The sequence below is a fragment of the Anabrus simplex genome, chromosome 1 (genome assembly GCF_040414725.1).
Source record: "Anabrus simplex isolate iqAnaSimp1 chromosome 1, ASM4041472v1, whole genome shotgun sequence".
Lineage (NCBI taxonomy): Eukaryota > Metazoa > Arthropoda > Insecta > Orthoptera > Tettigoniidae > Anabrus > Anabrus simplex.
In genome coordinates, this window is record NC_090265.1 from 1,055,862,475 (window position 1) to 1,055,876,030 (window position 13,556).

General features: G+C 37.5%; 1 protein-coding gene across 1 annotated transcript in view; it reads left to right on the forward strand.

Moving 5' to 3' along the window:
- Nucleotides 1–13,556, forward strand: part of Ubqn (ubiquilin) — a 156,458-nt gene that overhangs the window by 118,932 nt on the left and 23,970 nt on the right. The gene's annotated exons all lie outside the window — the stretch shown is intronic.

Here is a 13,556-nt window from a genome sequence, read left to right on the forward strand (position 1 = left end):
TGAAACGACAATGTTTGTTCAAAACTTGCGTTTCCGCAGATAATATCCACACTACGGTACGGCTTACTTGTTTGTTATTTATCGAAATCCAATACTACGTGAAAGTGTGTGTTTAATTTCATTCTGAAAAAAATATAGTACCGTATTTCTCCGAATCCAAGATGAACACCACCTTTTCCCTCACAATATTTAAATCAGGCTCAAAAAGTAATTTGTAAAATCATATGAATGCCTTTGTTGTACAGTAGGCCTAGGCCTACGCATTTTTAGACGCCAAATATTGACTATTGTCATGCCGTATTTTTTTGCGGCTGCACAATTATTCTTTATTTCCGCGGGGTTAAATACCATTAACTTAGAATTGTCATCATATTACCGAAGAGGACCCTTTTGAAAATTTGGCGGCAATACCTATTCTATGCGTCCCTACAATACGACGATCCATCAGGAAATTATTCTTGCTGTCTATAAAACTGTTATTTTTACTCAGCGTCAGGTATAACCGGCTACTGCTACACGCACGTCTCGCTTGCCGGGTTCGGCCAATTTCAGCAGCTATCGATGTATAGGCCTAATCGCGGACGTTGAAAGTCTACGAACGAGTTTGTTGTGCCACGGTATGGCCATTCCACCTTTGCGTTTTTCGTGCACATACCTCACAATTTCATCTTAGATTTCTTTAAAGCGTCCTTGTTGCGGACCACTGAATGCATTTTTTGTACAGTACCAGTACGTCTTTTTTTAGTTCTTTGTCTTCACGCTAAAGCCAATATGGCATAGGCCTAACTAAAGCCAAATATTTTCTTGCGGCGGCATAATTATTCTACATTTCCGAGTGTTTAATAACCATTAACTTAAAATTGGCATCATAATATCGACAAGAACCCATTGGAAATCTTTTACGATACGACTATCCATCACAAAACTATTCCTGCTGTCTATAAAACTTAATTTTACTAAGCGTCAAGTACAATAGGCGCGTTATAACTCTGCCACTGGCCTTTCTAAGAATTCGAAGGCTGGCATGTTTTGATGCCATTCTGCAGATTTGAGAAACGTTTTCTCTCTTCACAATTTCCTGAGATCCAGTGACGTTACACACAAGCACTTTACAACTGGTTGTCGCGGCTAGCGATGTATAGTAAAGAGGCGGTCGTTTATTGTCAACGAGTTTTGTGTGTGTTCGCGCGTGAAAAGAAGGCAGCGTGGTTACCGCGGTAGTTGCCAGTGGTATCCATTAACTTACTGTTAGGCCGCGAATGCAAGACAACCCTTGAGTTTTCGCATGGGATACTGAGAAAAAGAAAGTCTTGGATTCGGAGAAATACGGTAACACTCCAGAGGTTTCTGTGGCAAAAATTTCAATTTTCTTCAAACAGCGTCACCTAACCTAACCGTATATGTATCATATAAACATATTTGAAACGCATGTAGAGAAATGATAACCTCCTCACGAAAAAATTACATGTAAATAGCCTTTCCGAAATTTAACTAGACGCGAGAAGATATGAAATATCCTCTGAAATCAGTGATGTACTCTGCCATATCATGAGGTGTATCACATTCTTACTTAATTTCCATATACAACATTAAAAGTAGGATATCGTTTACTTCAGTCTTTATTTTTAATGAGTTAACAACTGCTATCTGCCACGTTACTTGACGCATTTATTACGAAAACGTGTTATCCTCTTTCATTTTGAATTTTCTTTGAAGAACAGCAGTCGACGGGTATTAGTAATCAACTCCAACATCGCCTTTGAATGTCGATGAGAGAGCACGTAAATGCAAAAAGTGAGAAAACTATACTGTACCGAAGATGATCGATTGCATTTTGTTGCAAACCTTTCAGTTTTCTTATTCAAACAGCGTCACCTATCCTAACTTAACCGTACTATACGTATGATGAAAACGCACTTCAAGCGTCAGTAGAGAAATGATAACCTTCTCGTTAAAAATTTTTATAATAGCCTTTCCGTAATTTAACCAGATGCGAGAAAATATAAACTAACCTTTGAAATCAATGAAACACTCTGCCATATCTCGAGGTGTATCCCATTCTTAATTGCAGTATTTAGCCTTAAAATAAAGCGGTCGTTTAGTCAGCCTTAATTTTTAACGATTTAACAACCATTATCGGACACGTTATTTACGCATTTATTATGAAAATATGTTCTCTTTCATTTCAAATTTTCTTTATGGGACAGCAGTCGACGGGTATTACTAATCGACTCCGACATCGCCTTCGAATCACTAAGTTTTACAATATTTAAAATTCTTCCACCGTTTTGATACTTTTTTTTTTTTTGCCTTTGGCAAAAAAAAAAATTAATTTTATTTGTCAACAGTACGTTTTGTTCCTTATTTGGGAACATCCTCAGCTGTTGTTGTAGCATAGGTGAATTGCTAAGATTTAAAATACATTAATTTGCAGGTACGGTACATTGATTCATTTAAAAACTACTGAAATTACCAATTAAATTAAAAACAATGTAGGGTTAGTGTGTTAATAATGTGAGAGCGGATGATTACATAGTTGGTCAGCTTAAAAACTATGTCTATTCATTTTAATAGTTGTTAAAAATTTCATTTTGTTACATTAAAAAAGTCTGTTTGCGGTTAAAAGTTTTAAAAAATATTTGACTTCGTAACACTGTTCAAATGATTGAATTTTTTTATCTTCTGTTCCTTCCAGGTAAGTTGTTATATATTATGAGTTTGCTTATGGTGCCTTTGATTGAGTCTAATGTGGAACTTTGAAGCTGATTGCTGAACAATATTTGTGAAGGGAGCTTCGTTTCAATTTCTGAAATGAAATAAAATAAGGAAATGGAAATTTGTTTTAAAATGATGTGTGCGTTCCGTTGTATGCTCCTCCTTACGGGAGGCAAGGTTGCGGAGAGGGGAGGGGTCGTGTCGGTTACTGTGACGGCATCAACTTTAGAGGGGCTAGGGAGAGGGGACGTACAAAATGGCGGAGGATCGTTCTTATTTATCCTTTTACTGTTTGTATTGCGTCTTTTGCCTTTCAAGACTTGATAGTGTTCCCTCAAATATAGGATTTCTAATGTCAGTAGTTTCATTTAGGTTATTGTCCTGATTGCTTTTTTTGTTCTAAATAAATGTATAGATTTTCTAATGTGTTAAGGAGAGCTCCTTTGTTTATTTTATGCAATATAGTTAAATCCTGTTCTATGGTTGTAAATTGATGTCCGGTTGAACCCATCGCGGAAATTTTTTTTATGTCTTTCAGCGTTGACATGCTCCTGGTATCTTACAGTAAAACTGCGCCCTGTTTGTTCAACATAACTTTTTTTGCATTGGTGACACCTCAATTTATAAACTCCTGATTCAGAATGTTTGTTTTTTCCTAGGGAATTAACACTATTGTAATTAAATAATTTATGCTTTGTGTTATTGTTGGTTGAATATGCGATCTTATAATTATATTTTCTAAATAAATTGTTTACTGGTTACTTTTAACCGCAAACAGACTTTTTTAATGTTACAAAATTAAATTTTTAACAACTATTCAAATGAATAGACATAGTTTTTAAGCTGACCAACTATGTAATCATCCGCTCTCACATTATTAACACACTAACCCTACATTGTTTTTAATTTAATTGGTAATTTCAGTAGTTTTTAAATGAATCAATGTACCGTACCTGCAAATTAATGTATTTTAAATCTTAGCAATTCACCTAAGCTACAATAACAGCTGAGGATGTTCCTAAATAAGGAACGAAACATGTACTGTTGACAAATAAAAAAAATATAAAAAAATTGCCAAAGGCAAAAAAGTATCAAAACGGTGGAAGAATTTTAAATATTGTAAAACTTCGAATGTCGACGAGAGAACTCGCTAGTGCACATATCGTGGAAACGATGCTGAAGGTAATCGATCGCATGCAATATCATCGCTGGGGTGCATAAATACCGGTAGCGGAAAAAATCGTGTGCGTTTAATCGCTCATAATAACGGATGCCTCAGTGATAGGGCTCTCGCTGTAACCGAAGGACGATACACTGTTTAATATAGGAATTTTTAAGGGACATAAAAATTTCGTCGCTATAACGGAGTTCTCGTTATATGCCGTACTCGCTATAGCGGACTTCTACTGTACATCAAAATACAATTTGAAACCTTAATCTTCACTCTGTTTTACCCCAATTTTAATAATGACTATTAAAGTTTTGCACTGCTCAGTTGTATCTTCACTGAGCAAGTGGCCGTGCGGTTAGGGTCGCGGAGTTGTGAACTTGCATTCGGGAGATGGTGGGTTTGAACCCCACTGTCGGCAGCCCTGAAGATAGTTTTCTGTGATTTCCCATTTTCATACCAGGGAAATGCTGGGGCTGTACCTTAATGAAGGCCACAGCTGCTACCATCCCAATCTCCCACCCTTTCGAACTTAGAATTTCCATTCGGAATTGCTAGGTGGGCAATAATTCCATTGTGGAGTTTATCTCCCATATGCAGTTATCAGACTGTGCCTCTTATATAGGGCTTCTGATAAGTACACCCCAGCGTCAGTGGGTAGGGTCTGACACATCCCACTCTGATGAGTCTAGTGTCAGGCCTAAGATGAAACGCTGGTTAATAAAGCAAATGCCTGAAAAGCCTACATCTGATCTGTTCATTGGGACTTGCCGAAATTTGTTCCTTGCATCTTAAGACTTAAAATGAGCATTGTCTCGTCCTTGTACGAAAAATTTGATTTTTGCCTATATTACTCTGTGCTATTGGGCAAAGGGCCTAAATCTAGGACAGAAGTTGAATTTTGAAAAATCTTTAGTGAACCTCCAGGCCAGAAGATCCAAACGACAGTATATTCCTAATTTCAGCATTATAAGTCTTTTGGATCTGGAGATCAGTGAGTGGTATTTGGCTTTTATATATTACATATTTACTTGTGTATTGGACCCCCCTCGCATATTAGACTCCCCTTGGCTTTTCGAGACAAAGAAAATGAAAAAAAATCTTGCATACAAGACCCCCCCTACGCAATTCGTTACAGAAGAACAATTCCGCTTCGAAGCGGGTACAAGCCTAATGCAGCTCTGATGACAAAACACAAATTTGTGAATAGTTTCGTCCGTACAACCCACGTAATGAAAACGCGTCAGTCACGTGGTACATCTGTGTTTCGTAGTTACGAAATGTCTGCCTCCGTAGCGTAGGCTTATTGCAACTCTGATGATGTCGCACAAATAGGTGAATAGTTTAGTGTCCGATCCGCACATTTCAAGCATGTCTATAAATGTGGTGAATTTTCCTGTTATTTATTTTTATTCTTTCCGCCGTGGAACTTTTGGCACTATCCGGATGATAGCTAAGGGCCTTATTTTTTTGGTGAAATAAAGCTGTTGATTTTGGTGTTAAAATTGACACTGTTTCGGCAGTATTTCAAGAAATAAATTGTCCTCCTGATTTATGTTTCTTGTGATATCTTCCTTATAAAATTGGTCAATCTAACTAATTATGTGATTGGGGGTTTTAAAGTGAACTCTTGTAATGTGTTATATTGTTATTCAATCTTAGAACAACTAGATATACAAAATGTTGCAGAAGTAAATACTGGTATATAAATCACTGATACCTCATAAGAAATTTAGGTCATCTGTCCTATAATATGAATTTATACATAGCCTACATTTTTTTACATTTACAAACTAATCATGGTCTGAGCATTATCAGGATGCATAGTTGTGTGACAGTCAGAAAGTATCTTTGTGTAAGCAGAGAAGCCCCTTTCGTGGACCACATTAGACGTCGGAAACCATAATGCTTGCGAATACTTGGATGCAAATTCACTGTGGTCTTCTATCAAACCTCCTAAAACTTCACTAACAATGTCTTGTACCAGATGTGCTTTCACTGTATTTTGCAAAGCCATATAGCCCTGGATATGCTGGTGCTGCCCGACCAGGGACGAGTAGCTCAGACAGTTAAGGCGCTGGCTTTCTGAGCCCCAGTTCGCAGTTTCAGTCCGGTTGTATTTGAAGGTGCTCAAATACATCAGCCCCGTATCACTAGTTTTACTGGCACGTAAAAGAGCTCCTGTGGGCAACATTTTGGCATCACGGCTTCTCCAAAAACCGCAAAAGTAGTTAGTGGGGCAAAAACAATAACATTATTACTGCTCAACCAGGCGATTTATTTCCAATAGGCCTACTAATACCGTCGTATTTTACAAGAAAAACAGTATTATTTATCTTTACTTTTATCAGTGGTGTGCGGTAAACACATTCGTTACCCAGCTGCAAAAATAATGTAAGAAAGCAGTCCCAGCCCCACCACTCTCTCTAAAGCCAACAATACTATTTGATAACTAAGTGTAAGTATAACAAGCAAACAGATCAGATAACGAATAAAATAATTTAGGTATTAAATAACTTACGAAATTATAACTCACTCGACTAAGAATTTTTTTCAACCACATACTCACACATATTTTCATATTGGTATTCACGGCAGTGATGCCACCATCATAGCTTAAGCTATAGCAAATTTTAAATATTATACTTGTGGTTTCACCCGCTGACGCTTCTTAATAGTATATTCATGGTTTCCACATAAATATGCTGAGACTAACTTTTTGTTTTTTAACTTAAAAAGCCCTACATAAACTGACTAAACAGAACTTAGCTTATATTTTACCGTCGGCGCAGTTTTATAGTTTCATTTGCTTACTGACCAACGACAGTCGAGAGATGATGTTCCTCACGATGTATACCACTGTTATATTCACGAAGAATGCCACAGAACTCCCAAAAATTTCACCTTAAATCCAAGAGAAACGCTACAAAAATATACCACCACTACAGGTGTACCCAATCATACAAAGCAACCAAACACAAAATATTTTGTACTTCACGCTTGGCTTTGTGTTCATGCTGGGCAACTCAATTATTTTTCCGCATGTATTAAAAAAAATCCTCTACACGTGCCGTCAGTGAATCATCCCCAAAAACTTCATACATGCCGAAATCCAAAACTAAAATACATAAATTTATTACAATTGATTTCATAAAATTGTTTTATTATTAGCAAGTCTATGTGCAGGTGGCTATACTATTTTATCTTGTAGCCTCTGGTGCATGGCAGTGAACATTTAGTGTTAGCTGTTACAGCTAACATGTACCCAAGCTACGTAGCTGCTTCCCCGCCGTAAGATGCTGTGAATCTCTAGCGAGGCCAACAGCTATTACCCCACTTCCCCAAGAAAAGGAGGCTTAAAGCGCATACGTCATCCAAGCGACATGAATTTCGCTGGGGTAGCTCCTTTTGCGCCAGGAAAGGAACCCAGCGCGCTGGAGAGACCTGGACTGTGTTTATTACAAACCGCTCTCTATCACTTTTCAACTTCTTTGCGATGAGTAAAGTATTGCCGATATTATTTGACGCCTAGAATTATGTTCATTTGCTTCATTCTTCTTCTTTTAGTGCGTTTCTGATTCTCTTCAGTGTTTGTCGCACATGTCTTTTCCTTTTCACGTAATGCGAACATTAGGGTACTTGCACATTGGAATCTTTCTTGCAGCATCAAAAACATAGAACCCCTCATTGTTGTATTCCTCGGCCTTCAAAAAAATCTGTTGTCACTTAAGTTTTCGGCATTTTTATACTTAATGCTGGACATTTACCAGTAGCGAACTCTCACTGCCAAAGAGTGCACTGCTGTATCTACGACCACAACGCCATTTGCTGTAATCGACAACATATACCGATTTTTATTGATTGTGTTAGTGATCTCAGAAGTGAATACACATACTTCCGATGCACAGTGCTTTGTGTGCATTTGTATAGAGAATATACAGCCTATCAAGCAAAAGAGAAGAAAACTACAATAGTCAAGTTCTCAGAAGCATTTCAATGTTTATTGGATAGCTTTTCTGGTACTATTTTTCATTTTGCGTGCCAAGTGGAGTATATTTCATGATTATTTGCACAATTTGCACATTAGATCAGATTTCGCTATATTTTGCAAGTTCATTTTGCTAAAATACAGTACTTTAAGTACCTAGGTCATATATAGGCAAGAAAAAGAAATGAAAAAAATTGTGCGTATCGCTATTATCAGAAAATATATAAGTAATAATAATAACAACTTGTTATTCTTTAAAATAACATTTTCTTAGGATTTCTCCAAAAGTAATCTTTGCTCCAATACGGCTGATGATGACCCCTAGATGGGTCGAAACTAGTACCGTGTAATTTATAATTTTGTGAATATATTTTAGTATTGAAAAGGTGGAAACGTTTACGTTGTTATTATTATTACTTATATATTATTCTCAGTTCAATACGGACCAAAAACATGAAATTCATAACCATTAATTATCAGAAAATACGGCCCCTAATGATAGGATATGTGCTCTCTCCTATCTCATTTACAGCTGTTTAGGTAAATTCTGATGTGATAAATGTAGAGAACATGTATGAAATGTACTTAAAAATAAGAGTCTGGCTTTCAACAGCTGCAGTTATCAAAGGAATGCTTCCAGTCACTATGTATTACATTCAGAAATAAAACTTGTAACATACGCTAGTTATCAGCTGGTGGTTTACCACGCTTTCAACAACATGGACTTTATTCAGAAGGAGTGGCTTCTGCTACGCATACACCACCCGGGAATATCAGAGACCATCTCCAGAAACCATTTGGGAATAGTTTCACACAGTTTGGACTCTATAGTTGGGAACAAAACTATTTTTAAAAGGTTCAAAAGGACGGACGCGACCTTGAATGCTCTCGGTCTCGATTGCAGTGCATGGCTGACGAGATGGCAATGAAAATGACGTCACTTCGAATGACGACACGCCGGTAGCAGGGAAGTTAGCGACACAAGACAATTAAAATGGAAGCATTGATCAGGTTTACTGTGTGGTAGGCCTGCTGCTCAACTGACAGAAACAAATGACTGGCCATTGAGTTATTTTGTATCAGTATTGCATAATATAACACGATATCCTTTTCTCTACAGGGTCGAGTATGAAGTGAGACGAATCTTCATAGCAAGTTTTTACGACCGTATGCCCTTCCTGACGCCTACCTCGTCAGAGGAATTAATGAGATGAAACGAATGATGTGATATGAGTAACTAAAATGGATTATATTTACTTTATATGTATGCCTAAAAGCCGTTTTCACCATTTATTGACTTTTTACATTTAGAAATACTGCCTCTGAACGAAAATAGCCAGTATAAATCAAATACATTCATAAGTTTGTTAAAGAACAATGTAGAATGTTTACATGTAGAATTTATAGCTCTTTGTAGCCTAGAAGTCATGTGTTCATTAAACAAAATTTGAGGTTATATGATCATAATGTTTAATTTCATACGATCGTCTCAGTTTTTTAATGAACGTATAGTATGTTTTATTTGGCGTCTCCGAAAATCGTTAAGTGGGGACGTAAAATCATTACTATTATTATTCGTGAGTTACTGTATGTTGACAAGTAAAACAATCATTATGATTGGATTGTTTTTATCACGTTTTAAACCTACTTCTCTCCAAAAAAATTAATTTGGGCCGAGTTACAAGATATTAAGTTATCACTTTGTTAATGATCTCGCCTGCTATGTTAACAGCAACATCCGTGAATATTTCCTAACTAAAGATAGGCCCCCATTGGGAGTTCCATGTACCATTTTTACCGCATATCAACCTTTCTGTTATTCGTACGTAAATCTCTGGCAATATGGTACCGGGAATCGAATTCAGGCTCCCAAGAAGGGCAGCTAATTGTGCTAACCATTACGCTGACGGACATTCTTAACTACAAAAAAAACAGACGTATATACATGACTGCGTGTTTGCAATGCGCGGGTTGGACACGAAACTATTCATCTTTTTGTGTGCGACGGCATCAGAGCTGCAGTAGGCCTACGCTACGGAGGTGGACATTTCGTAACTATGAAACACAGATGTTGTTTTCAATGCGTGGTTCGTACGGACGGAACTTGTGATGTCATCAGAGCTCCACTAAGGCATGTATCTGCTTCGTAGCAGAATCGTTGTTGTTCTCTGACATATTACGTTGGGGGGGGGGGTGTCTTTTACGTGAGATTTATTATTTTTATTTTCTTCGTCTCTTAAAGCCAAGAGGGGTCTAATACACGAGTAAATACGGTAATAGCAGTATTTAAAAAAGGTGACGGGAAGGTATGTGACAATTATTGAGGAATTACACTGTTGTCACAAGTAGCCAAAAATATTGGAGAGAATAAGAGAAAAGAGGATGAGAGGAGCCTTTAAATGACAATTATTATTGTGCTTGTACCGGCGCATTGAACCACTGTAGTCAATTTCTGTCCGGTCCTCTATGATGTTTTATGGTTCTTCCAGTATTTCTTCACTCTGTCTGATCTTCGTTGTCGTTCTTCTTCTGGAAATACCCTTTTAGTTGTTTCTCTTTTATCACATTTTGGTAGGAATCTAATTTTATTATTCTTCAACTTTAAATGACAATATTCAGAAATATGGCATGAAAATCAGTGTGGAGAAGTGCAAAACAGTGGTGATGACAAGAGGAAAAAGAGAAGGAAAAGTAATCATTAGTATCAGGGACAACCTTGAGGTGGTTGAATACTTCAAATATTTGGGAATGAAATAATGCAAGATGCAAGGTTTTATAAGGAGATCAACAGAAGGGTATAAGTGGGAAATACATTCTACCAGAAAGTAGGGAACCTGGTGTGGAACACCTATGAAATGTAAATAGATAATGTACAATTAATATATTAATGTATGCATCAGAGACTTGGATTTTGACAGCAAGAAATGACAGTAAAATTCAGGCCAGTGGAGTTCCTGAGGAGTGTGGTAGGGAAGTCAAGGAGGGACAGATTAAGAAATGTTAATGTCAGAAAGGAGATAGGGATAGAGAATAAAAAATTCAGATGGTTTGGACATGTTCTGAGGATGGAGTAGGGAAGGATACCAAAACATGTGTTGGGAGGCTGAGATAGAAGGAAAGAGGGCAAGAGGGAGGCCCAGAGCAAGATGGATGGACTCTGTCAAGAACAGTATAAGAAAAAGAACACTGGACTGGAATACAATTACTGAAGAGGAGTGGTGGAAGGAGAAGCAAAGGTGGAGAAGTGCCATCAACTACCCAACCTGGCAGGAGCTGGACAAGGGGAAATGAAAGTGATGAGGTGCTGATCAAGCATCAGTACCATTGGAGCAGCAGCACTCTTTTCAGATCATTCACAATTAGTATTGCTATGAGGATTTTTTCCTTGACAAATAAAAAAATTATGAGATAACCTGAGGAAGTGTTCAAAAACCTGGCCTTATTGCCGAAGCAGATAGGCTTTCCATGGTTAAGTTTCTTGCAGCTCTTCCTGCCATAATATTCCACCATGCATTCACCAGAATCTAGATCCTGTCCCTGTTAAAAGAAAGTAATACAGTAGGGCCTACTATGTACAGTAATTGTACTCAAGATAACATACCGGGCGAGTTGGCCGTGCGCGTAGAGGCGTGTGGCTGTGAACTTGCATCCGGGAGATAGTAGGTTCGAATCCCACTATCAGCAACCCTGAAGATGGTTTTCCGTGGTTTCCCATTTTCACACCAGGCAAATGCTGGGGCTGTACCTTAAGGCCACGGCCACTTCCTTCCAACTCCTAGGCCTTTCCTATCCCATCGTCGCCATAAGACCTATCTGTGTCCGTGCGACGTAAAGCCCCTAGCAAATGTAACCGCTGATTTCAAGCGCGTACATAAATAATAATAATAAAAATAAGTAGTAGATAATATAATACTTAATAATATGACTAAGGAAATAGTTGTAAATAATGCAGTGGCAGAGTGTTCATATCAGAACATAGAAGCATGACGAGTATCTTTTAAATACGCAAAATTAAAGCAAATATGGGAAACACAGGCCTAAAAATGACAACTAAGAAAGGATAGTGGAAGGTGCGGGAAGCCCTACGAGGTCTATGGAACGTATGACATTATGGGGGAGAAAAGACTTACATGAAACACCCTCTAGCTCAATTATATTAAAAATAACAAATAAAAAAATTTACAAGGGGCGAAGTTACATAACAGGGCAGCAGATACTTTACATATTTGACAGACGGAATAACTACGAAACCAAAACACAAATGAAAGGATAGTTGATTAAAAGACAGGAGAAAGACTTTAAATTACGAAAACGAGAATCTAGGGCAAACTCAGACACGTTGAATATTAAACTTTGAAAATTACATTAAGCAAGAAAATACCAAAACGCAAAGGAATTAAATTAAATCAAACGAAATCAGAAAACATTGATAATAACAAGAAAATAGCAGTGAAATAACACTTACCTCGGAAAGGCAGGAGTTCCCGAGGGTAGCCCTCGAGCGCGAACGCTCGCTAGGGCGGTCGGATGGAAAATGACGCCGAGCATACGCATCATTTTTCCAAAGCCGGCAAGAAGACCGGATATGGCTCGATTACAATTAACCAATAAGAAACAATTTCCACTAGATTCTCTTTCGCCAATACATTCGCATGACCTTATATGGTGATTTCCTGGCTACAGACACTAGATAAATTACATCAGCCATTTCAGCATCCACAACTGCACGTGCGGTATAGGCTGTTTCAAATTAAAGCACCTTTACATTTTTCAAATGTCACCAATCACATCATGATACACAGATCACTCTATCACCCTTGCAATGTTAACAATCCAATCTTGAGGCTTTCCTAAATTACATTTTACTAGTTACATCATTTCAGAATCAAAATACTTCTTGCATCTCGCAATGTTCATACGGTTCAACATTTCTTGCCTATTGCCTAGAAGAAAAATTATTACACACATATTTAAATTAATATTTCTCGCAGTTATATAAAATAATTCCATTAGAGTCCAGAGTTCTTATTTCTTCATTTCTCAAAATATTACAAACAAAATAAAATCCTTATGTTAAATTAAAAAAAACTTTTACATTTCCAAACTCTAACTTCTTGCAACACACAACATCCAGTTCCAGTTCTCTATCCCACCGCAGCTTACATTTACGATAAGGTACTTCACGCTAAAGAGGCCGATTTTCGTAATCCACAAGATGAAGCACCAGCTGACTGCAGTGCTACCACAACAAACCAGATAACAGAAAAATTCCTTCTAAATATGCCCAAGATATAGTTAAGTGAATAATATTAGCATTAAGTATGTTTAATGAAGAGTATTTTATTGAGGAACTGTACTTATTCACGTTTTTTTCCACCTTGAGTCTAATAGTTTGGCCACCCTCTGTACATGTTCTGTGGTGAAGGGGGCCTTGGATACGCATGCAAAATGCCGAGGTGGCCTCAGATGCAAAAGATTTGGAAAAACCTAATCTATGTATGTATGTATCTGATGTATGTTTTATTGTATTGAGAATTTGTAAGGTACTTCCAACATAGAAAGTGTTTTTACAGGAGAATTGGCTTCTACTTCCATATTATGACGGACTGGTTAAACCACAGCCTTATGTAACTAAGCCTCTACAAAAAAAATTGTCTTATTATTACAGTGTTACAGAAATAGGAC